At 49.7% G+C, this 26,619-nt stretch overlaps 1 protein-coding gene and 1 long non-coding RNA gene across 2 annotated transcripts in view; both read right to left on the minus strand.

Moving 5' to 3' along the window:
- atg9b (autophagy related 9B) overlaps positions 1–26,619 on the minus strand; it is a 419,304-nt gene that overhangs the window by 176,642 nt on the left and 216,043 nt on the right. The window lies entirely within an intron of this gene.
- Positions 1–26,619, minus strand: part of LOC119972182 — a 158,544-nt gene that overhangs the window by 106,477 nt on the left and 25,448 nt on the right. The window lies entirely within an intron of this gene.

The following is a 26,619-nucleotide window of genomic DNA, read 5'->3' on the forward strand; positions in this document are numbered from 1 at the left end:
GGGCATCCGGGGTGGAAGAGAGAAATAATGAGACACGCAGGCTGACAGATTCCTCGATGAACAAGCAGCAAGATACCGCTATCTCCCAAATTTGAGAAACTGCATCAATTTCATAGATTACCAAAATGAGCCATGCTGGATCAGAACACAATGTACAAATTCGAAACAAGTGGGGAAAAACTCCACACTACAGAAACTCCACACTACACTATTCATTCTCTGTGGGGCTGTCAAGGCTACTTATATTGTCCATCACTTGTTGCCCTGACAACGAGGCAGGTTTAGCTCCTCCAATTCAGAGGACATTACAGCGAGCCCCGTGTGGGACTGGGGTCAGTCTAGTGTGGGCCACACCAGGTCAGGGTAACAGGTTCCCTTCCCTGAAGGTCATTAACGACTCAGTCGGGTTTTACAATAATCTGATAGTTTCCATGCCGATTGTCCCAGAGCATAAATTATTCGGTTGATTCAATTCAATTTCACAACCTGTTCTGGTGGGGATGTAGCCACAATCTCTACGTATCGAGGGGCCAGGACTACTGCACTACCCAAACCCTGGTATGAAAAATAATTGGGAGTGATCTTCGCAACGCGGCAATTCCAGTTTAAACCTATTACACTGAATCGCATTGAATATCCAGCACAGAAACACACAATTGTTGGGGTTAACACTCTCTGAAATCCATCCCATTCCACCTACCACATCCCAGCTTTTCTTTTAGAGTACCCCATTACTTTTTTTCGGATGAAGGGGCAATTTAACGTGGCCAAGCTACCTATCCTGCACATCTCTTTGTGTTGTGGGGGTGAGACCCACGCAGACACGGGGGGAATGTGTAAACACCACACAGACTGTGACCCGGGGCCGGGATCGAACCCGGGGACCGCGGCAACGTCAGGCGGCAGTGCTAACCACTACGCCCTCCCTGCCACCCGTACATTCCAGCTTTTTAACATTTCTTTCTATTCCCGTTTCTCTCATGTACTGATCCAGTTTCCTTTTGAAAAGTTCCACATTCAAACCACTCACTTTGAAAAGGCATCTTTCTTTATGTCCTGTCTATATGTAAAGATGAGACGTGATGGTTCAGTTAGGGTGCTTGAGATTTACAAGTTAGCTAGGAAGGCTCTAAAGAGAGAGCTAAGAAGAGCCAGGAGAGGACATGAGAAGTCTTTGGCAGGGAGGATCAAGGATAACCCTAAAGCTTTCTATAGGTATGTCAGGAATAAAAGAATGACAGGGTAAGAGTAGGGCCAGTCAAGGACAGTAGTGGGAAGTTGTGCGTGGAGTCCGAGATAGGAAACGTGCTAAATGAGTATTTTTCGTCAGTATTCACGCAGGAAAAAGACAATGTTGTTGAGGAGAATACTGAGATTCAGGCTACTAGACTAGAAGGGCTCGAAGTTCATAAGGAGAAGGTGTTCGCAATTCTGGAAAGTGTGAAAATAAATAAGTCCCCTGGGCCGGATGGGATTTATCCTAGGATTCTTTGGGAAGCTAGGGAGGAGATTGCTGAGCCTTTTGCTTTGATCTTTAAATCATCTTTGTCTACAGGAATAGTGCCAGAGGACTGGAGGATAGCAAATGTTGTCCCCTTGTACAAGAAGGGGAGTAGAGATAACCCCGGTAACTATAGGCCAGTGAGCCTTACTTCTGTTGTGGGAAAAGTCTTGGAACGGTTTATAAGAGATAGGATGTATAATCATCTGGAAAGGAATTATTTGATTAGAGATAGTCAACATGGTTTTGTGAAGGGTAGGTCGTGCCTCACCAACCTTATTGAGTTCTTCGAGAAGGTGACCAAACAGGTGGATGAGGGTAAAGCAGATGTGGATGGATTTCAGTAAAGCGTTTGATAAGGTTCCCCAGGGTAGGCTATTGCAGAAAATACAGAGGCATGGGATTCAGGGTGATTTAGCAGTTTGGATCAGTAATTGGCTAGCTGATAGAAAACAAAGGGTGGTGGTTGATGGGAAATGTTCAGACTGGTGTCCAGTTACTAGTGGTGTACCACAAGGATCTGTTTGGGGCCACTGCTGTTTGTCATTTTTATAAATGACCTGGAGGAGGGCGTAGAAGGATGGGTGAGTAAATTTGCAGATGACACTAAAGTCGGTGGAGTTGTGGACAGTGCAGAAGGATGTTACAAGTTACAGAGGGACATAGATAAGCTGCAGAGCTGGGCTGACAGGTGGCAAATGGAGTTTAATGCAGAAAAGTGTGAGGTGATTCACTTTGGAAGGAATAACAGAAAGGCAGAGTACTGGGCTAATGGTAAGATTCTTGGTAGTGTGGACGAGCAGAGAGATCTCGGTGTCCATGTCCATAGATCCCTGAAAGTTGCCACCCAGGTTGAGAGGGTTGTTCAGAAGGCGTATGGTGTGTTAGCTTTTATTGGTAGAGGAATTGAGTTTCGGAGCCATGAGGTCATGTTGCAGTTGTACAAAACTCTGGTGCGGCCGCATTTGGAGTATTGCGTGCAGTTCTGGTCGCCGCATTATAGGAAGGATGTGGAAGCATTGGAAAGGGTACAGAGGAGATTTACAAGGATGTTGCCTGGTATGGAGGGAAGATCTTACGAGGAAAGGCTGAAGGACTTGAGGCTGTTTTCGTTAGAGAGAAGAAGGTTAAGAGGTGACTTAATTGAGGCATACAAGATGATCAGAGGATTAGATAGGGTGGACATTGAGAGCCTTTTTCCTCGGATGGTGATGTCCAGCACGAGGGGACATAGCTTTAAATTGAGGGGAGATAGATATAGGACAGATGTCAGAGGTAGGTTCTTTACTCAGAGGGTAGTAGGGGCGTGGAATGCCCTGCCTGCAACAGTAGTGGACTCGCCAACACTAAACGCATTCAAATGAAATGAAAATCGCTTATTGTCACGAGTAGGTTTCAATGAAGTTACTGTGAAAAGCCCCTAGTCGCCACATTCCGGCGCCTGTCCGGGGAGGCTGGTACAGGAATTGAACCGTGCTGCTGGCCTGCTTGGTCTGCTTTAAAAGCCAGCGATTGAGCCTTGTGAGCTAAATCAGCCCCAGTGGTCATTGGATAGACATATGGATGATAAGGGAATAGTGTAGAGGGACTTTAGAGGGGTTTCACAGGTCAGCGCAACATCGAGGGCCGAAGGGCCTGTACTGCGCTGTAATGTTCTCTGCTCTATATGTATTAGTAACCACGCTGTATTCGTGGTCCGGATTCACCTGCATATGAAAATATTTTCTCCAGCTGTCTAATGCATTCATAATTTAATGGTAATTATATGAAAGGAAATCTGAAATACAAACAGATGATGCTGGAAAATCTCAGCAGGTCTGGCAGCATCTGTGAAGAAACAGAGCTAATGGGCACGATTAAAAGTACTGTGAGTGCGATTAGCTGCGCGGTTCCCTGCTCTCGGATTGCCAAGAGACACACGCTATCTAAGGTCACTCGGGTTAGATAGGGGGCCTCAGAGGGGAACGTGTGAACGCCTCAGTGTAGGGAGAGATCGGCACGCCATTTTAAAATGGTGTCCCGATCTCTGGAACCCCTGATGCAACCCCCGAACCCCCCACCCCCACCCCCGCCCAAGCCCCAACTCACAATGAGGGAGTCCCCTGATATCTCCGACATCTGCAAACGACACCCCTTTCGCTGCCGCATGAAAAATACCAGCGTGGCACAGTGCCAACCTGGTACCCTGGCAGTGCCAGTCAGCTGACAGTGCCACCTGTGGGAGGACAGCCACGCAGACACGGGGGGAAAGTGCAAACTCCACAGTCACCCGAGGCCGGAACATAGAACATAGAACATAGAACGATACAGCGCAGTACAGGCCCTTCGGCCCTCGATGTTGCACCGACATGGAAAAAATCTAAAGGCCATCTAACCTACACTATGCCATTATCATCCATATGCTTATCCAATAAACTTTTAAATGCCCTCAATGTTGGCGTGTTCACTACTGTTGCAGGTAGGGCATTCCACGGCCTCACCACTCTTTGTGTAAAAAACCCACCTCTGACCTCTGTCCTATATCTATTACCCCTCAATTTAAGGCTATGTCCCCTCGTGCTAGCCACCTCCATCCGCGGGAGAAGGCTCTCGCTGTCCACCCTATCTAACCCTCTGATCATTTTGTATGCCTCTATTAAGTCAGCTCTTAACCTTCTTCTCTCTAACGAAAACAACCTCAAGTCCATCAGCCTTTCCTCATAAGATTTTCCCTCCATACCAGGCAACATCCTGGTAAATCTCCTCTGCACCCATTCCAAAGCTTCCACGTCCTTCCTATAATGAGGCGACCAGAACTGTACGCAATACTCCAAATGCGGCCGTACTAGAGTTTTGTACAACTGCAACATGACCTCATGGCTCCGGAACTCAATCCCTCTACCAATAAACGCCAACACACCATAGGCCTTCTTCACAACCCTATCAACCTGGGTGGCAACTTTCAGGGATCTATGTACATGGACACCGAGATCCCTCTGCTCATCCACACTACCAAGAATTTTACCATTAGCCAAATATTCCGCATTCCTGTTATTCTTTCCAAAGTGAATCACCTCACACTTCTCCACATTAAACTCCATTTGCCACCTCTCAGCCCAGCTCTGCAGCTTATCTATGTCCCTCTGTAACCTGCAACATCCTTCCGCACTGTCTACAACTCCACCGACTTTAGTGTCGTCTGCAAATTTACTCACCCATCCTTCTGCGCCCTCCTCTAGGTCATTTATAAAAATGACAAACAGCAACGGCCCCAGAACAGATCCTTGTGGTACGCCACTCGTAACTGAACTCCATTCTGAACATTTCCCATCAACTACCACTCTCTGTCTTCTTTCAACTAGCCAATTTCTGATCCACATCTCTAAATCACCCTCAATCCCCAGCCTCCGTATTTTCTGCAATAGACGACCGTGGGGAACCTTATCAAACGCTTTACTGAAATCCATATACACCACATCAACTGCTCTACCCTCGTCTACCTGTTCAGTCACCTTCTCAAAGAACTCGATAAGGTTTGTAACCAGGGGGTGGGGGTGGGGGGTTCGGGGGTTGCATCAGGGGTTCCAGAGATCGGGACACCATTTAAAAATGGCGTGCCGATCTCTCCCTACACTGAGGCGTTCACACGTTCCCCTCGGAATTGAACCCGGGACCCTGAGGCTCTGAGGCAGCAGTGCTAACCACTGAGCCGCCGTGCCGTCCCTTGATATCTTGCTGAATAACAGTATATTGAGCCCCAGCAACCTTTTGGGGTCAGAGAGTTACTGATTTCCAGGGCCTTTGGTGTGAAAATGGGTTTCTTTACCTCACTCTAAATGGCCAAACTCTGATCTTTAGGTTATGTTAACTTCTCCCGACTCCCCTGGCTGTGGGAATTCAAGCTCCATTATCGTTCCATTCAATTTACTTATCATTTTAAATAGCTAGTTGGTATAGCTTCTCAATCTCAGCCCAACTCTGGAAATATTAAACTTTGCAATGTATTTAAAAGAACCAGCCAGCAAACATAATTCAATCTTCAGGGACTGGATGTACAACTCCGATCACCTGTGGCCATGAACAGAAACAATTTCTCATTTATACGATGAAAAATAATAGCAGCCACTCCCATCGTAACCACAAAAGTCCTGTCACACTGCAAACCAATCTTCCAATCTGCTCCTTCAAGCACAACGCTTGCACACACAGTTTTCTTCAGTTCGAAAGGCTCCAGCACCACCATTAGCTGGAAACCAGAGCAGTGTGACAATTTTAATCCGGGCATTACCACTCCCACACATTTCACCCCAGAGCTGGCCCCCAGGATCCACCCCGCTCCCCCCACTGGGCAGCCCCATATTCCCAGGGCCACCCAGCTCTCCCCGCGGCCACTCAGCTCTCCCCGCGGCCACTCAGCTCTCCCCAGGGCCACCCAGCTCTCCCCGCGGCCACTCAGCTCTCCCCGCGGCCACTCAGCTCTCCCCAGGGCCACCCAGCTCTCCCCGCGGCCACTCAGCTCTCCCCCCAGACACCCAGCTCTCCCCCAGACACCCAGCTCTCCCCAAGGCCACCCAGCTCTCCCCAAGGCCACCCAGCTCTCCCCAGGGCCACCAAGCTCTCTCTGCAGACACCCAGCTCTCCCCCCAGACACCCAGCTCTCCCCCCAGACACCCAGCTCTCCCCGCGGCCACTCAGCTCTCCCCAGGGCCACCCAGCTCTCCCCAAGGCCACCCAGCTCTCCCCAGGGCCACCCAGCTCTCCCCAGGGCCACCCAGCTCTCCCCAGGGCTACCCAGCTCTCCCCGTGGTCACCCAGCTCTCCCCAGGGCCACCCAGCTCTTCCCCCAGACACCCAGCTCTCCCCCCAGACACCCAGCTCTCCCCAGGGCCACCCAGCTCTCTCTGCAGACACCCAGCTCTCCCCCCAGACACCCAGCTCTCCCCCCAGACACCCAGCTCTCCCCCCAGACACCCAGCTCTCCCCGCGGCCACTCAGCTCTCCCCAGGGCCACCCAGCTCTCCCCAAGGCCACCCAGCTCTCCCCAGGGCCACCCAGCTCTCCCCAGGGCCACCCAGCTCTCCCCAGGGCTACCCAGCTCTCCCCTGGGCCACCCAGCTCTCCCCAGGGCCACCCAGCTCTCCCCAGGGCCACCCAGCTCTCCCCAGGGCCACCCAGCTCTCCCCAGGGCCACCCAGCTCTCCCCAGGGCCACCCAGCTCTCCCCTGGGCCACCCAGCTCTCCCCAGGGCCACCCAGCTCTCCCCAGGGCTACTCAGCTCTCCCCAGGGCCACCCAGCTCTCCCCCCAGACACCCAACTCTCCCCAGGGACACCCAGCTCTCCCCAGGGACACCCAGCTCTCCCCAGGGACACCCAGCTCTCCCCAGGGCTCCCCAGCTCTCCCCAAGGCCACCCAGCTCACCCCAGGGACACCTAGCTCTCCCCAGGGCCACCCAGCTCTCCCCCCAGACACCCAGCTCTCCCCCCAGACATCCAGCTCTCCCCCCAGACACCCAGCTCTCCCCCCAGACACCCAGTTCTCCCCAGGGACACCCAGTTCTCCCCAGGGCCACCCAGCTCTCCCCACAGACACCCAGCTCTCCCCAGGGCCACCCAGCTCTCCCCCCAGACACCCAGCTCTCTCTGCAGACACCCAGCTCTCCCCCCAGACACCCAGCTCTCCCCAGGGCCACCCAGCTCTCCCCAGGGCTACTCAGCTCTCCCCAAGGCCACCTAGCTCTCCCCAAGGCCACCTAGCTCTCCCCAAGGCCACCCAGCTCTCCCCAAGGCCACCCAGCTCTCCCCAGGGCCACCCAGCTCTCCCCAAGGCCACCCCGCTCTCCCCAAGGCCACCCCGCTCTCCCCAGGGACACCCAGCTCTCCCCAGGAACACCCAGCTCTCCCCAGGGACACCCAGCTCTCCCCAGGGACACCCAGCTCTCCCCAGGGACACCCAGCTCTCCCCAGGGACACCCAGCTCTCCCCCCAGACATCCAGCTCTCCCCCCCAGACATCCAGCTCTCCCCCAGACACCCAGCTCTCCCCCCAGATACCCAGCTCTCCCCCCAGACACCCAGCTCTCCCCCAGACACCCAGCTCTCCCCAGGGACACCCAGCTCTCCCCAGGGACACCCAGCTCTCCCCAGGGCCACCCAGCTCTCCCCAGGGCCACCCAGCTCTCCCCAGGGCCACCCAGCTCTCCCCAGGGACACCCAGCTCTCCCCAGGGACACCCAGCTCTCCCCCCAGACATCCAGCTCTCCCCCCAGACACCCAGCTCTCCCCCAAGGCACCCAGCTCTCCCCCCAGACACCCAGCTCTCCCCCCAGACACCCAGCTCTCCCCCCAGACATCCAGCTCTCCCCCCAGACACCCAACTCTCCCCCCAGACACCCAGCTCTCCCCCCAGACACCCAGCTCTCCCCAAACATCCCCACACATTGCTACTGTAACATCAACACAGATTCAATAAAGTTAAATGCATATCAATAGTACATTTGGCAATTTTGTTGAGAACTAGACTAAAATAATTGTGCAAAATACACGCTGGCCTCCACGCACGGACCCCTGGCCTCTGGCCCGGTCTCACGCTGGCCTCCACGCACGGACCCCCGGCCTCTGGCCCGGTCTCACGCTGGCCTCCACGCACGGACCCCCGGCCTCTGGCCCGGTCTCACGCTGGCCTCCACGCACGGACCCCCGGCCTCTGGCCCGGTCTCAGGACTCTGCCGTCTGAAGCACGTCCTTGGAATTTGTTGAATTAAAGAGAAAAGGATGGCCGACCAGAGTTCCTGCGCATTATTATCCAGTGACTCTTTGATGGAAAATGTTCGGTGTCAGACAAGGTGTGCTCAGACAGGGTGGCACAGTGGTTAGCAGGGGCCCGTGTTCCAATTCCAGCCTTGGGTCACTGTCTGTGTGGAGTCTGCACGTTCTCCCCGTGTTTGCATGGGTTTCCTCCGGGAGCTCCGGTTTCCTCCCACAATCTAAAGTTGTGCAGGGTGGGTGGATTATCATAGAATTATCATAGAATTTACAGTGCAGAAGGAGGCCATTCGGCCCATCGAGTCTGCACTGGCTCTTGGAAAGAGCACCCTACCCAAGGTCAACACCTCCACCCTATCCCCATAACCCAGTAACCCCACCCAACACTAAGTGCAATTTTGGACACTAAGGGCAATTTATCATGGCCAATCCACCTAACCTGCACATCTTTGGACTGTGGGAGGAAACCGGAGCACCTGGAGGAAACCCACGCACACACGGGGAGGCTGTGCAGACTCCGCACAGACAGTGACCCAAGCCGGAATCGAACCTGGGACCCTGGAGCTGTCAAGCAATTATGCTAACCACCATGCTACCGTGCTGCCCTGCTAATTGCCCTGTGTGTCCAGAGATGTGTCGGTTTGGTTGGGTTACGGGGGAGTGAGCCAAAGAAGTCCTACAGTGCAGAAGGAGGCCATTTGGCCCATCAAGTCAGCACCGACCCTCTGAAAGAGCCCCTAACCTAGGCCCACTCCCCCCACCTATCCCTGAATGATTCATCAATGACCTCCCTTTCATTATAATGTTCACTGATAATTGCAAACTGTTCAGTCTCATTGGGCTAATAAATAGTGAGCAACGTTCCTGGGGAGTGGCACCAATGGTGTTGCTCTTGCAGAGAGGCAGCATGGGCACAGCAGCCAAATGGTTACAGCACAGAGGGAGGCCATGATCTACAAGAGCCACACAACGACAACCTCCAGCAAGAGACTCGACCCACTCCCGGCGACATTCACTGACATTACCATCACTGGATTGGAGACAGGGAAGTGTGGCGCCTGTGTGAGATGCAGACTGATTGAGGAGCTGGCAATCTGGTTCAGGTGGGACTTTCTGGTAAACTTTCCTTAAACTTCAAATTTAGATGAAGAGTTAGGCTCTTCCTTCCAAACAGTGATAGTTTAATAGCCCAGTTAAACGGGAAAGTGCCTGAAGTGACAGTTATCTGTCAAAGAGCTAAAAATACTGGTAGTTGTCCCCAATAGTGATAATTACAGCAGCAGAAAGCTGAGCTAACAAGTCATCAGAGGCCTCTATATATAAACAGAGAGGCTTTGAACTTTCACGGAGAGAGGGACATGGGAACACAAGACTCTGCCAGAGTGAGATGTAGCTTGAGTGAGTAGTTGAGAATTTGGTGCTGTTAGGAACCCTGGTTCTGTTAAATACAAGAGTATCCCAAACTTGAAAATGAAATGAAAATCGCTTATTGTCACGAGTAGGCTTCAATGAAGTTACTGTGAAAAGCCCCTAGTCGCCACATTCCGGCGCCTGTTCGGGGAGGCTGGTACGGGAATCGAACCGTGCTGCTGGCCTGCTTGGTCTGCTTTAAAAGCCAGCGATTTAGCTGAGTGAGCTAAACCAGACCCTTGGAACACCTTCTTAGTGCTGTACATTTTCAATTTGGTATACGGAGAGGAAAATATGTGAATCAGGGAGGAATAATCCAGCCGTTGTATGAACATTTAATAAAGAATATTTATTAACTAGGGCAGCACGGTGGCTCAGTGGGTTAGCCCTGTAGCCTCACGGCGCCGAGGTCCCAGGTTCGATCCCGGCTCTGGGTCACTGTCCGTGTGGAGTTTGCACATTCTCCCCGTGTTTGCGTGGGTTTCGCCCCCACAACCCAAAGATGTGCAGGGTAGGTGGATTGGCCACGCTAAATTGCCCCTTAATTGGAAAAAATGAATTGGGTTCTCTAAATTTTTTTTTAAAGATTTAAAAAAAAAGAATATTTATTAACTTAAAAAGAAAAAAATACACAACAAGAAAAACTGGAATACACTACAACACTTAAGTACACTGACCATATCACATGAAGTTACCCCTTGGTTCCCAACGACCTATGTTTCCTGAACTCTGAGACACCTCTCGTTCCCAAACAACATCCAATATTATATAACATCTGAAGCAAATAGTTATCACACACGGGTTATTTGGCCACATGTGGGAAAACTGTCTTCACTTTTCACAGAGGCGAAATCTACTCAGTTCAAGTTTTGGATCTTAACCGGCTGCCTGTTTAGCAATAACTTCTTTTCAGGAGCCTGTTTCTGCAGCTGGGTGTGCCTGCGATGGTAGCTGCGAATGTGTCCCTTTCCACATCACCACGCTGTGCGTATATCAGTCTTTCACATTGATGTAATCCACCTGTGGAGTTGGCTTTCAGCACGTGTCAATTTCCTTATCTCTTCACTCTGAAGTTACCTCTTCTCTACCCCATTGTTTTCCTCGAGTCACCGAGGTAGACACTTGCTTTTCTCACTGATATGCAAATTCGCATCTCAAAATCTCTTCAGACAGCTGCCCTTATTTTATTTTACCCCAATTTCAGTTTTAAATCATAATTTTCCCCAATTCTTTTTTTTAATTTAGAGTATCCATAAGAACGTAAGAACTAGGAGCAGGAGTCGGCCATCTGGCCCCTCGAGCCTGCTCCGCCATTCAATGAGATCATGGCTGATCTTTTGTGGACTCAGCTCCACTTTCCGGCCCGAACACCATACCCTTAATCCCAATTCTTTTATTTTAATTTTCCCAATACTTAACAGCGCAGAGGGGTACCAGCCTCCCCGAACAGGTGCCGGAATGTGGCGACTAGGGGCTTTTCACAGTAACTTCATTTGAAGTCTACTTGTGACAATAAGTGATTTTCATTTCATTGTCATAGAATTTACAGTGCAGGAGATCATTCGGCCCATCGAGTCTGCACCGGCTCCTGGAAAGAGCACCCTACCCAAGGTTAACACCTCCACCCTATCCCCATAACCCAGTAACCCCACCCAACACTAAGGGCAATTTTGGACACTAAGGGCAAATTATCATGGCCAATCCACCAAACCTGCACATCTTTGGACTGTGGGAGGAAACCGGAGCACCCTGAGGAAACCCACGCACACACGGGGAGGATGTGCAGACTCCGCACAGACAGTGACCCAAGCCGGAATCGAACCTGGAACCCTGGAGCTGTTAAGCGATTGTGCTATCCACAATGCTACCGTGCTGCCCACGGTATTTCAAGAGATGTTCCTTTGTTCAGCTTCCAGTGGTTGGTGAGTTTCCTTCCTTGTCTCCCAAATTGGGCAAGTGCAACTTTCTATTTCTTTGTCTGTGTAAAGTATTAACTAATTGACTGATTAAATAAATAAGGTTGGACAGGAATGGCGGGTGGTTGGTGTGTTGTGGCAGCAGCATGTGGGAATCTGTGGAATGCACTGGGATCCCAGACAGCCATATCTGCAGAAAGCGTCTGCAGCTGAGGGGAGTTTGGAAAATTAAACCCAGCGCATCAACTGTGTCACTAGTCACTTATTTTAAGGCCTTAGGATGACATCGATCAGGACTCAGGAACCTGTCAACTTGGAGCACCAACAATGTGCTCAGTGCTGCAGGGGTTCCACAGGAAACTCACCACCACCCTTTCAAGGGCAGTCAGGATGTCAATAAATGCTGGCCGGTTCAGTGACGCACACATTCAATAAACAAATAATTTCTTTTAAAAACTGATAGGTCAATGGCCAATTATAAATCTGAGATTGCTAGATTTCTGGTCATTAAATTCATTAACGGATAGAGGACAAAGAGATTCAACTTGAATGGTAGAACAAGTTTAAGGGGTTAAACGGAATATTCCTATTCCTGTGTGCAGGGATGGTGTCTTAGCGAGGGAAGCACGAGTTGACAGCAAGAAAGAAAATAGACAAAACTGTATTTGTGTAATAAAATGAAAAAATTCTGCAAAAGCTCAGCAGGTCTGGCAGCATCAGTGGAGAGGAAAACAGAGTTTATCTATTTTTAAAAATAAATTCACAGTACCCAAATCTTTTTTTCCCAATTAAGGGGTAATTTAGCATGGCCAATCCACCTAGCTTGCACATCTTTTTGGGTTGTGGGGGTGAGACCCACACAGACACAGGGAGAATGTGCAAACTCCACACGGACAGTGACCCGGGCTTGGGATCGAACCCGGATCCTCGGTGCCGTGAGGCAGCAGGGCTAGCCACTGTGCCACCGTGCCGTCCTGACACAGCCTCCAAATGTGATGGATTTTATTCTGTAAGAAAGGGAGTGGAGCAATGGATAAAATTAGAAGGTTGGAGATAGGTGGGAGTTCAGGAGGGCTTTTCTGCACCATCTTTCACCACCTCAAGGTGTCTCAACGTGCTTCCCGGCCAATTACAGGCTCTTGAAATGCAGTCACTGTTGTAATGCAGGAAATGGAGCAGCCTATTTCCACACAGCAAGATCCCACACATAGTAATGTGATATTGAGCAGATTAACTGTTTTATTGTGTTGTTCATGACGGATAAATGTTGATATAGATACCAGAGAGAACTCCCGTGTCCTTTGTCCAAATAGCAGCCATGGGCTCCTGTACGAAAAAGGACAGATGGAGCCTCAGAACATCTTACCAAAATCGGCATCCTGGGTCCTGGGGCTTAAACACCAATATGGCACGGTGGCACAGTGATTAGCACTGCTGCCTCACAGTGCCAGGGACCCGGGTCAACACTGTGTCACAGTGATTAGCACTGCTGCCTCACAGTGCCAGGGACCCCAGCCAACACGGTGGCACAGTGATTAGCACTGCTGCCCCACAGTGCCAGGGACCCCAGCCAACACGGTGGCACAGTGATTAGCACTGCTGCCCCACAGTGCCAGGGACCCGGGTCAACACTGTGTCACAGTGATTAGCACTGCTGCCTCACAGTGCCAGGGACCCCAGCCAACACGGTGGCACAGTGATTAGCACTGCTGCCCCACAGTGCCAGGGACCCCAGCCAACACGGTGGCACAGTGATTAGCACTGCTGCCCCACAGCGCCAGGGACCCGGGTCAACACAGTGGCACAGTGATTAGCACTGCTGCCCCACAGCGCCAGGGACCCCAGCCAACACGGCGGCACAGTGATTAGCACTGCTGCCTCACAGTGCCAAGGGCCCGGGTCAACACTGTGTCACAGTGATTAGCATTGCTGCCCCACAGCGCCAGGGACCCCAGCCAACACGGTGGCACAGTGATTAGCACTGCTGCCTCAGTGCCAGGAACCCCAGCCAACACGGTGGCACAGTGATTAGCACTGCTGCCTCACAGCGCCAGGGACCCGGGTCAACACAGTGGCACAGTGATTAGCACTGCTGCCTCACAGCGCCAGGGACCCGGGTCAACACGGCGGCACAGTGATTAGCATTGCTGCCCCACAGTGCCAAGGGCCCGGGTCAACACGGTGGCACAGTGATTAGCACTGCTGCCCCACAGCGCCAGGGACCCCAGCCAACACGGTGGCACAGTGATTAGCACTGCTGCCCCACAGCGCCAGGGACCCCAGCCAACACGGTGGCACAGTGATTAGCACTGCTGCCTCAGTGCCAGGAACCCCAGCCAACACGGTGGCACAGTGATTAGCACTGCTGCCTCACAGCGCCAGGGACCCGGGTCAACACGGTGGCACAGTGATTAGCACTGCTGCCCCACAGCGCCAGGGACCCGGGTCAACACGGTGGCACAGTGATTAGCACTGCTGCCCCACAGCGCCAGGGACCCCAGCCAACACGGCGGCACAGTGATTAGCACTACTGCCTCACTGCAGCAGGGACCCGGGTCAACACGGTGGCACAGCGTCAGGGAACCAGGTCATCAGCGCCAGGGAACCAGGTCATCAGCGCCAGGGAACCAGGTCAACACAGCAGCACAGTGGTTAGCACTGCTGCCACACAGCACCAGGGAACCAGGTCAACACAGTGGCCTTTAAATGTAGGAAAATGTCCCACAGTACTTCACCAGAGCGTTCGACAACCAAGTATGACACTGGCCACATGACGAGGTATCAGGACAAATGGCTAATTTGGTCAGAGAGGTCAGTTTTGAGGAGCGGCTTTGAGGAGGTAAACAAAGTAAAGGGGCAGAGGGATTTAGGGAGGGAATTCTAGAGCTCTGGTCACTGAAGGCACGGCCACCAATAGTGGAGCATAAAGGGCCCGAAATGGAGGGCGGCAGGTATCTCGGGGGGTTGTGGGGCCGGATGGTCCCTCAGAGATAGGATCTTGTGACTCAGACGCGAGAACGTTTCCAACTGAGTCATGCCTGACACCCAAATCCAGGGCAGCGGAGTGAGGGGAGCGCGCATGGTAGAGAAGTGAGACAAGAGCCTTTGAAAGTGAGATGGAAAAGAGTGGGAGGAGTGACTACGTGAACAAGGAGGACATGAGAAAGAACATCCGAAATAGGAGGATTTTCAGTTTTAGAACATCATGACAGTCAGGCTGGAGTACGGTGCCTCGGTCTTTGAGAAGTTCAAGACTGAACATGCCCTTTATTCCAACCCATGCTAAACTATTCCCAAGCGAAATGAGCAGTGATTCAGTGAACACGAGATAAGAAGGAATGAGATAAATTAGTGAGAACAACAAGAAAGAGGAGAGTTTTTCTGTAATATTTGTACATTACTGTAACTACATCAATACCAGGGTTTCAAAAACAATTGCAACATTCCCGAGAACTAAAGCTCACACTCTCTTCACAAACCTCTCAGTCAGCTCCTGACATTCCATATCACACCCAAGTGTTCAGCTCGGCTTTCAGCGGACGGCTCCTTCCAAGCAAAGAATTGCACCGGAGAAACTCTTTGACAGGACAGTAGAATTAGGGAGCCTCTGTATACGCCTCGATACACTCAATGTTTCAGGACACCCCGCCAGGGAGGAGTAAATAACGTACCTCACTCAGGTTTATTTGTGAAGCCGGGGGCTGAACACGCCCTTTGCCCAACCCTCTGCACGTTAAGTTGCTTCCTCATTTCCAGTAATGGCAGGAAATATTCCTTTAATGTTCAGCTCCAATTACAACACATTCATCGGTTCCTGAACTCATGACAGAAATTGTTTAAAATAAACTCATCCTCTCTCTCTCTCTCCAATCATTGTCTCTGCAAATCACTGAGATGTACAGCTTCTGTCTACATTTAAACACACACTGGTGAGTTTTCCATTACTTTTGTTCTATAGTGTAGGTCAGATAGGCTTCAGATGGTTTCACAGGTCGGCGCAACATCGAGGGCCGAAGGGCCCGTACTGCGCTGTAGTGTTCTATGCTCTATGTTCTATTTTTTTCCAATTAAGGAGTGAAATGAAAATGAAAATCACTTATTGTCACGAATAGGCTTCAATGAAGTTACTGTGAAAAGCCCCTAGTCGCCACATTCCGGCACCTGTCCGGGGAGGCTGATACGGGAATCGAACCGTACTGCTGGCCTGCTTGGTCTGCTTTAAAAGCCAGCGATTTAGCGCAGTGAGCTAAACCAGCCCCTGGTTTACCGTGGCCAATCCACCTAGCCTGCACATCTTTGGGTTGTGGGGGCGAAACCCACGCAGACACGGGGAGAATGTGCAAACTCCAGACGGACAGAGCCGGGATTGAACCTGGGACCTCGGCGCCGTGAGACAGCAGTGCTAACCACTACGCCACCGTGCTGCCCTCTCCATTACTCTATTATACCAGGTAATGTTTGCATCATACGGCACTGTAGCAGTGGTTAGCACTGTTGCTTCACAGCTCCACAGCAGGGGGACTGGGGACAATGGCGAGGGCAAAGCCGATCAATGGAAGAAATTAAAATAAATTGGTAGAAATAAAATTGGGGTGAAGGTGAAGGAGAGAGTCACAGTCTGAAGTTGGTGAACTCAATGTTAAGTTCAGAAGGCTGTAACTTACCTAATCGGAAGATGAGGTTCTGTTCCTCCAGTTTGCGCTGGACTTCACTGGAACATTGCAGCAGGCCAAGAACGGACTCGTGGAGGTGAGAGCAGGACGGGGAGTTGAAATGGCCGCGACAGGAAGGTCTGGGTCCTGCTTGCGGACTGACCGGATGTGTTCTGCAAAGCGGTCACCCAGTCTGCGTTTAGTCACTCCAATGTGGAGTGGACGGCATTGGGAGCAGCGAGTGTAATAGACCAGATTGAAGGAAGTGTACGTGAAGCGCTGCCTCAATTGAAAAGAGTGTTTCGGGCCTGGGATGGTGAGTAGGGAGGAGCTAAAGGGGCAGGTATTACACCGTCTGTGATGGCATGGGCGGGTGCCATGGGAAGAGGGTGAGGTGTTGGGGGTGATGGAGGAGTGGACCAGGGTATCCGGATGGAACAGTTCCTGTGAAATGCTGACAAGAGGAGTGAGGGGAAGATGTGTTTGGTGGTGGCATTATGCTGGAGTTGGCGATGATGGGGGATGAGCTTTTGAATGCGGAGGCAGCTGGGAGGAAAACGGAGGATATGGGGGGTCCTATTCTGGCTCTGGGAGGGAGGGGAGGGGGGGTCCTATCCTGGCTCTGGGAGGGAGGGGAGGAGGGGTCCTATCCTGGCTCTGGGAGGGAGGGGAGGGGGGGTCCTATCCTGGCTCTGGGAGGGAGGATATGGGGGCTCCTATCCTGGCTCTGGGACGGAGGATATGGGGGGTCCTATCCTGGCTCTGGAACGGAGGATATGGGGGGTCCTATCCTGGCTCTGGAACGGAGGATATGGGGGGTCCTATCCTGGCTCTGGGACGGAGGATATGGGGGCTCCTATCCTGGCTCTGGGACGGAGGATATGGGGGGTCCTATCCTGGCTCTGGAACGGAGGATATGGGGGCTCCTATCCTGGCTCTGGAACGGAGGATATGGGGGGTCCTATCCTGGCTCTGGGACGGAGGATATGGGGGGTCCTATCCTGGCTCTGGGAGGGAGGGGAGGGGGGGTCCTATCCTGGCTCTGGGACGGAGGGGAGGGAGGGTCCTATCCTGGCTCTGGGACGGAGGATATGGGGGGTCCTATCCTGGCTCTGGGACAGAGGGGAGGGGGGGTCCTATCCTGGCTCTGGGACGGAGGGGAGGGGTGAGGGCAGAGGAGCAGGAAATGGGTCGGACACGGTTGAGAGCCCTGTCAGCCACGGTGGGTGGGAAACCATGATTGGTTTTATTTCTAGCAATTCATTTTAATTTCTTCCATCGATCTGTTTTCTCCTCACCATTGTCCCCCCCCCCCCCCACCCCACTAGAACCACCTATTCCTTGTTCCTAGTTGCCCTTTGACACACTGCTTACCTTTGTTCTGCCATTCACACATTCTGATCTCTCAATGCACCACTGTCAGCCCCTTCATAGCCTTAATTACCCCCATTTACATTCCTTTTGTCTTCTATCCACAACATCTTTGTCAATCTTCACCTATCACTGTAGCCCTCCATCCAGCCCCATTGCTCCCCCCCTCCTCTCCCCCCTCCCCCCCCTCTCCCCCCCCCCCCCCCTCCCCTCTTCCCCCCCCCCCCTCCCCATCAGAATTTCCAGTTCTCTCCAGCTGTGATAAAGAGTCATCCAGACTCGGAAATGTTAGCTCCCGTCTCTATCCGCGAATGCGGTCAGTCCTGCCGAGATGGGGCAGCACGGTGGCGCAGTGGTTAGCACTGCTGCATCATGGCACTGAGGTCCTGGGTTCGATCCCGGCTCTGGGTCACTGTCTGTGTGGAGTTTGCACATTCTCCTCATGTCTGCGTGGGTTTCACCCCCACAACCCAAAGATGTGCAGGCTAGGAGGACTGGCCAAGCTAAATTGCCCCTTAATTCCAAAAAATGAATTGGGTACTCCAAATTAAAAAAAAAGGTCCAGCTGAGATTGTCCAGTATTTTCTGATTTTATTTCAAAAGCTCCCCTGACTGTCACCAAACAGAAAGGAAGCAATTTCATGGGACTTCCACCATCGCCACATCATTCGCTATCCGATATCATCACCGTTCCTCAACACTACTGCATCAAACCCCTGAAACCCACAACCTAACAACACATTAGGAGCAACTTCACCACAAGCAGTTTAAGGTGGCGGTGACTCACCACCAACCTGTCAAAGGCAATTAGGAACTGAGATCCTGTACACGGAAACAGCCCATTCTGTCCAAAATGTCTATGGGCATTCAGCACAAACGTCTATGATGACATTTATGGTCCTCATAAGCCTTCTCCCATCTTACTTCAAGTAACCTTGTTAGCGTATGCTTCTGCTCCTTCCTCTCTCCTGAACTTACCCAGCTTCCCTTCAAATGATATCTGCCTCAACCGTTACCCGTGTGAATGAACACAGGGCCTTTTTTTGGTCTCTCCCACTGGCAGATGGCCCCTCCCGCTGGCAGGATTTTCTGGTCTTGCGAAAGTCAATTAACTTTTGACTGGCTCGGCAAATTTTATCGCCCTGCCCCTGCACAATTGGGGCCGTTAAATTCTGCTCCGCAAGTGGAAACATCTTCCTTCTACCCTCTGAAACCCTCTCCTCATTCGGAAGGTTTATCAGATAACCCTCAAGTCTTCACTTTTCTAGGGAAATGAGCCCAGGCCTGTTCAATCTTTCCTGATATTTATAACCTCAGTTATTTTTCTTTTTTTTATAAATTTAGAGTACCCAATTCATTTTTTCCGATTAAGGGCCAATTTAGCGTGGCCAATCCACCTACCCTGGGTTGTGGGGGCGAAACCCACGCAGACACGGGGCGAATGTGCAAACTCCACACGGACAGTGACCCAGAGTCGGGATCGAACCTGAGACCTCAGCGCTGTGAGGCATCAGGGCTAACCCACTGCACCACCGCGCTGCTCCATAACCTCAGTTATGATTACAGTCTTGTTATTTATTTTTGCACCTTCACACAGTGCCTCGGTTTCCTCTTTATAATATAAACCAAAGCTGTGCATAGACACTCCAGGTTCAATACAAGTTTAACTTCCCCACTTCTCAATTCTTTCCCTCTAGAAATGAACCTTTGTGCTTGGTCTGCTCTTATTAACCAATGTCACTACTTTTGGCGATTTGTACACCTTCACTCTTAGATCCTTTTGTTTCTCAACCACATTTATAATCTTGCTTCCTGCTTCCCCAGAAACATCACCACCTCACACTAATCCAGATTGAAATTAATTTGTCAATTACATAGCTATTATGCAAGTTTATTAATGTTGTTCTGTATCTGATCACAGCCTCTCTCTCTGTTAACTACACCTCCCAATTTGTTATTCTTCCCCCAGATTTAGAAATTGTATTTCTGATTCCTGGCTCCCAAACATTTATATAAATGATGATTAATAGTGGCCCCAGCAACGATCCCAATGGATAATCACTTCCCACGGGGACAATGTAAAGCTTCGAGTTTCACTGAAACTTTGTGATTGTATGTTAGGAAAGTGAAACCGAGCGCTAGTTTCATTGAGTTTTTTTCTGAGAGTTGAATGTCAGCAAATCTGGGGCCCTGTTTGCATACGTGCATTTTTAATGAGCGCTTACGACATGTGAAGTAAAGACATGGGTTACCAAGGGGTTAAAAGTTCAACAACGCAAGTTTAACTACTGCACTGCCTTTAACATACAAATTATCTTTGATGTTGTCCAGTTCTCTACCAATCCCAAAGGGTACCAATCCCTTTTTAATAAATTGTAATATATCATCGTGTCTCTGCAACCTCTTTCTGAGCTTCTGTGAGTATGCACAGGTGCAATCTACCTGGATCATAGGTATTATTTCAAGTTTGATTATCGATTATCTTCCCGCTTCTTATTTTAAATGCCTCTCATCTTTTTTATCTCTTTTTCTAATGTCACGTCCAATTTGTTAACACCCTGGTAAATAAGGAGGCAAACTCAAATTGTTCAATATTTCTGCCATTATTTTCTTTTAAATATTTTTATTCTCCTTTTTCACATTTTCTCCCAAATTTACACCCAACAATAAACAATAATTAGTAACGAATTCAATGCCAATCCCCATATCAATAACAACGATCCCATCCTCCCACCAAACCCCAAACATTAGCCCGCATGTTCACACAAACAAATCATAGAATCATCAGATTTACAGTGCAGAAGGAGGCCATTCGAGTCTGCACTGGCCCTTGGAAAGAGCACCCTACCTATGCCCATATCTCCACCCTATCTATCCCTGCACCTCCACCCTATCCCCATAACCCCGTTAACCTTTTTTGATCACTAAGGGCAATTTAGCATAGCCAATCCACCTAACCTGCACATCTTTGGATTGTGGGAGGAAACCGGAGCACCCGGAGGAATCCCACGCAGACATGGGGAGAACGTGCAGACTCCGCACAGACAGTGACCCAAGCCGGGAATCGAACCGGGGACCCTGGAGCTGTGAAGAAACAGTGCTAACCACTGTGCTACCATGCTGCCCAAATGCAAAAATATTTTGGATTTGATTTGATCTATTATTGTCACATGTATTAGTATACAGTGAAAAGTATTGTTTCTTGCATGCTGTACAAACCACGCATACTGTACATAGGGAAGGAAGGAAAGACTGAGTCGGTTGGTACGTGACCTCAAACTTTGGAATCTTTTTCCTGACGAAGAAGATGGAAGAGAGTATGGCCGGGGTGCGTGGGGTCCTTAATTATGCTGGCTGCCTTTCTGAGGCAGCGGGAATTATAGACAGAGTCAATGGATGGGAGACTGGTTTGCGTGATGGATTGAGCTACAAAAAGGAATCAGGAATCACCCATAGTCACCATTAACACATACAATCCCTCTCCCCCCAGCCCCCTCCCCTAATGTTCGATGTAATCCAACTCTCAAAAGTGCATACTGAATAACACCCATGAATTGTGGAACCCGTCCATACTTCTCAATTCAAATTTGACCTTTTCAAGCATTGAGAATTCCAGCAGGTCCCCCCGCCATGCCAAGGTACAAGGTGGAGAGGTTGATCTCCACCCTAACAGGATCCGCCTTCGGGCGATCAATGAGGCGAAGGCTACAACATCTGTCTCCGCACCCGTTTCCAACCCTGGCTGGTCCCACACCCCGAATATGGCCTCCGAGGGCCTGGGTCCAGTTTCATGTGCACCACTTTAGAGATTACCCTAAAAACCTCCTTCCAGTAATCCTCTAGCTTTGGACAGACCAAAACATATGAACGTGGTTTGCGCCCCCCACCCCCCCCCGCCACGTTCACACACATCTTCTGCCCCCTCAAAGAGCCAGCTCGTCCTCGCCCTTGTAATGTGTGCTCTATACACCACCTTCAGCTGTATCAGCCCCAACCTCGCACACAAGATGGAGGCGTTCACCCTCCAGAGCACCTCATACCAGAACCCCTCCTCCATACCTCTCCCAACTCTTCCTCCCACTTTGCTTTGATCCCTTCTAGCGGCGCCTTTTCTTCCTCAAAAATAGCCCCGTAAACCGCCGATACCACCCCCTTCTCAAGTCCCCCTGTCGTCAGCACCTCCTCCAGCTATGTGGTAGCCGGCTCTACTGGGAAGCTCTGTATCTCCTTTCTGGCAAAGTCTCAAACCTGCACGTATCTAAATATTTCCCCCTGCTCCAGCCCATACTTCGCTCCCAGCTCCTTCAATCCTGCAACCCGGCCCCCAAGAAACAAATCTTTTTGTGTTCTAATACCTTACTCCGCCCACCCTGCCATTGTAACATATGAGTTTATGTTTACCTTATAGGTCCGATTCCTATCCTCATTTTCCTTGTTCTAGAATATATTACTTTCCTTACATCCTTTCATCAATTAATTCTGCAGCTACACTTTACTTTCCTAATTCTGATTTCTTTTCTCGTCGCTTCTCAGTCCTTTTTGCCATTCTCTCCTTCATTGCCCAGCAACTGTGATGTCTCTTTCTTTAGTTTCAATGTTGTCCTCAACACTTTATTCATCCATGAAAAAAAAATGTGCTGTTGAAGCTTTTCACCTTGCACTCATGGGGCAGATTCGCAAGACTACCAAATCTCAACGGTAACAATTTATACTGATTAAGAAGGTGCTGATTGGTTGGCAAGTGGACTGATTGGTAGGGGTGTTTGTGGTGATCCACTGTGTAACTGTGTGTACCTGTATTAGGGGATGTACAGTAGTACCTATATTACAGGTTCGTCGGTAGCCCCTGCCGGCTAGCTCCGCCCACAAGGAGCTGTATAAATATGCATGACTTCTCCTGATCAGCCATTCTACCAGCTGCAGTCAGAGGCCACACATCCAACTGTAATAAAGCCTCTGTTGTACCAATCCGAGTCTTTAGTACAATTGACAGTGCATCAGTGTTGCCATGGAGAATACACCAGGGGACAATCAACTGCCAAGCTTTTTCAATTCAAACCAGACAGGTCGATACAGATTGGTAACAGCATCACCATGAATGAACCGGGGATAGCTGTCCACCAAGATCTGGTTTAGCTGAAAAGGGCAGAGTGCGTGGACCTATTCTCTCTGTTTGGAAAGGACAGGGCCCTGTGTGTGAACACGTGTGCCTTCTAGCACAAGTAAGTGAGCCACACTGTGAGCCTGACCGATAATCATAAATAGGTTGTCATTTTAATTCCTAGCACAATTTAAGAGGATTGTTCAGCAAGTGTTCTCCAAACGCAAAGTTACTTCCAATGTTCGTCACTATGTTCTGAGTTTGCAAATCAAAGAATTGTTACATCACAAAAGGAGGCAATTCAATCCCTCATGTCAGCTCTGCTCCTCCAAACGAGCATCATGACTTAGTACCGTTCCTCTACCTTTTCCCCGCCCCCCTGCACAAATTCAAGTAATCTAATGGCCTCTTGAATTCCTCGATTGAACCCCTCTCCACCACACTTCCATACTTGAACCACGGTCAAACATACGGGCTGAATCACAGTCAAACATACGTGCTGAATCACAGTCAAACATACGGGCTGAATCACGGTCAAACATACGTGCTGAATCACAGTCAAACATATGTGCTGAATCACAGTCAAACATACATGCTGAATCATGGTCAAACATACGTGCTGAATCATGGTCAAACATACGGGCTGAACCATGGTCAAACATACGTGCTTAATCACGGTCAAACATACGTGCTGAATCATGGTCAAACATACGAGCTGTTTGATCCACCAGTCCGTGGGGCATACATACCTGACATCGCATTGGCAAGTTTGTCACATGATTCATAGTGAGTGGCAATGAGAGTGATGAAGAGATTAAGAGGCTTCAAGGTGATTTAGACAAGTTGAGTGAGTGGGCAAATGCATGGCAAATGTAGTTTAATGCGGATATATGTGAAGTTATCCACTTCAGATGGGAAATCAGAATGGCAGAGTGTGATTTAAATGGTGATAGATTGGGAAATGTTGATGTACACCCGTCACTGAAATAAACCATTCAGTTACAGCAAGCAGTTAGGAAGGCAAATTATATGCTGACCTTAATTGCATGAGGACTTGAGTACAGGAGCAAGGATGTCTTACTCCAGTGTACAGAGTTTTGGTGAGACCACAGCTGGAATAGTGTGTGCATTTTTGGTCTCCATATCGAAGAAACAATATACTTACTTTACTTACTTACCACAAAGGAAGTGCAGTGAAGGTTCACCAGACTGATTCCTGGGATGGCAGTGTTGCCATACGAGGAGAGATTGGGATGGCAGTGTTGCCATACGAGGAGAGATTGGGTCGACTGCGCCTTTATTCACTGGGGTTTAGAAGGATGGAAGGACATCTAAAATTCTGACAGAGCTGGATGTACTGTTTCCTCTGGCTTGTGGGGGGGGGGGGAGAGAGAGTGAGAGAGAGAGAGAGAGAGAGAGAGAGAGCGAGAGAGAGAAACCTCTTCACTCAGAGTGGTGAAACGATAGAACTTCCAATCTCACAAGGCTGTGGAGGCCAAGTCACTGAATATATTTAAGGAAATAGATATATTTCTAGGCTCTAAAGTCATGAAGGGGTCTGGCGAGAGCAGGGCCATATGGTGTTGAGGTGGAGGATCAGCCATGATGATCATAATGAATGGTGGGACAGGCTCGAAGGGCTGAATGGCCTCCTCCTGCTTATATTTTCTATTTTGCTTTTGTGCGGTAGGCAGAAATTATTTTGGGTCGACTCGTTATTCCTACATAGTAGCAGCATGAAACAGGTAGCTTTAACTGATGTTCGAATGAAACAACATTCCGTTATTAACTAGCTTATTTCTGATTTCTAACAGAATATATTTTCCTGAACTCTACTGACCTCGTTTACACATATTACTGCAATTTTCTACCTTTTGAAAACACTTTTTTCAGTTTATTTTCCCCAGTTCCACATTCATGGTTTTTAAAAAAAAAACTATATCTTAGGGAACCTATTACTTTGGTCTTTGACTTACTTAGGTCTTTCTCAATCATTCTTTTCAATGATGTGGAGATGCCAGCGTTGGACTGGGGTGAGCAGAGTAAGAAGTTTGACAACACCAAGTCCAACAGGTTTATTTGGAATCATGAGCTTTCGGGGTGTAGCTCCTTCATCAGACTTCTAAGACTTATTATTATTATTTTCAATATTGTGGTTATGATCACTATTGCCTATATATTTCCCTCTGCTTACTTCTCTTATCTGCTCTGGTTCATTTCCCATTATCAGATGCAACAGGGGCTTCTTCCATACCCTAGGAAAGAAGAGGCATGTACACACATAAAAACTCAATTTCCAATTCCCCTTTCACTACCTCTCCTTGCCACTTCATTTAGGGGCAGTGAAAATGATTCAATGGGCGAGCTGGGCTCCGCATGGCGGGTTTGTCGGCAGCGGGAGGTGGCCTGTGGACATCCAAGATGGCCACCTGCAAAGGACCATGGGAATTATGGCCAACCCTGGACTCAGGCAGATACAGAGCCTATGTGTATCTGAAACACAGGTAACCAGACCTGATCGAAACCCCCGCTCATTTGCATTTTAATGGCTGTTATTTTCCCAGGGCAATAGAATTCCAATCAAGCAACCAGTACAGCCACAGACTGATCGGCCCCACTCCCCTTACTCAGAAAGAACAATTGCCAAGGTCAATGACCGCTAAGGACCCGCCCAGCCACCCAGGCACCTGCCCCTTTATGGGCTGAAATCGAAGTCAGTGATCAGAGCCCTGTCAAACTATTGGGTCCAAGGTTAAGGACCGCCCCAATGAGCGCCGAGTCCCAGAGGGATAAATGAGGGCACAGCCATGTGTTCTGTCTCTTTGGATCCGGTCTGTGCCAACCCAATCGTAGCAGGAACAGCCAGCCAAGTTCAAGACCAACGATCGCTACCTGACGGATGAGCCCAGCAGAGACAGAGCCGCTTTCTTCGAACCAGCCAAGTGAAATCCAGATAAAGGCCTTATCCATTTGCACAGTGCCGGTCACCCTGAAGTTAAGTATAGGTTATTGTAGCTGATAGGTGTAGTTTAACTCGTAGTAGATATTGTGTTTGCATGTTGAGATAACTCTCGTGTATGTAAATAAACCATCTTTTGAACTAACTAACTGGTTGTGTGGTCATTTGATCGATATAAGGGAAAGCTTGTGGTTCACCAACATTAATAGAGCAACGGGCCTGCCATTGACCAGCAGCGGCATCTTCTGGTCTTGCCGCTTTTAGTGGGATAACCCACTGATTCCACCCCATGGGGGTGCGTCATCGCATTAGATTGGAAGATCCCATCAGCATGAACAGCAGGAAGATCTCGCCCAATCTATAAACCAGGGGCTGGTTTAGCACACTGGGCTAAATCGCTGGCTTTGTAAGCAGATCAAGGCAGGCCAGCAGCGCGGTTCAATTTCCGTACCAGCCTCCCCGAACAGGTGCCAGAATGTGGCAACTAAGGGCTTTTCACAGTAACTTCATTTGAAGCCTACTTGTGACACTAAGCAATTTCTTCTTCTTCTTCAATGTTTTGAGCAGCCTCACAGATTAGCCAACATATCGCTTTTTCCAATATCCTTCCACATTTAGGTACACCTCTATTAATATGTTGGATTTCTTCCAATCCTTTGGATCAATCCAGATTAATTATTCTCTGTTTGAATGTTATTTATGTGCCTTTTGACTTTGCCATTATATTGGCTCCAACTAATATTGTCTCCTCATTCCCTATTCAGTCATTCTTAAACAGAGTGGTGATTGGAGGCCCATTCTGTCAGTCCCTTGCTGGCAGCACTGGTAACAATGTGAGGCTTTGGTTCAAAAGCATCATAGGGAACTGAGGCAAACTAACTGAAGAACAGATATACTTTAGCCCAGACACTTGACTATAATAATAATAATAATAATAATAATAATATAATAATTGCTTATTGTCACAA

Source organism: Scyliorhinus canicula, chromosome 10 (genome assembly GCF_902713615.1).
Source record: "Scyliorhinus canicula chromosome 10, sScyCan1.1, whole genome shotgun sequence".
Lineage (NCBI taxonomy): Eukaryota > Metazoa > Chordata > Chondrichthyes > Carcharhiniformes > Scyliorhinidae > Scyliorhinus > Scyliorhinus canicula.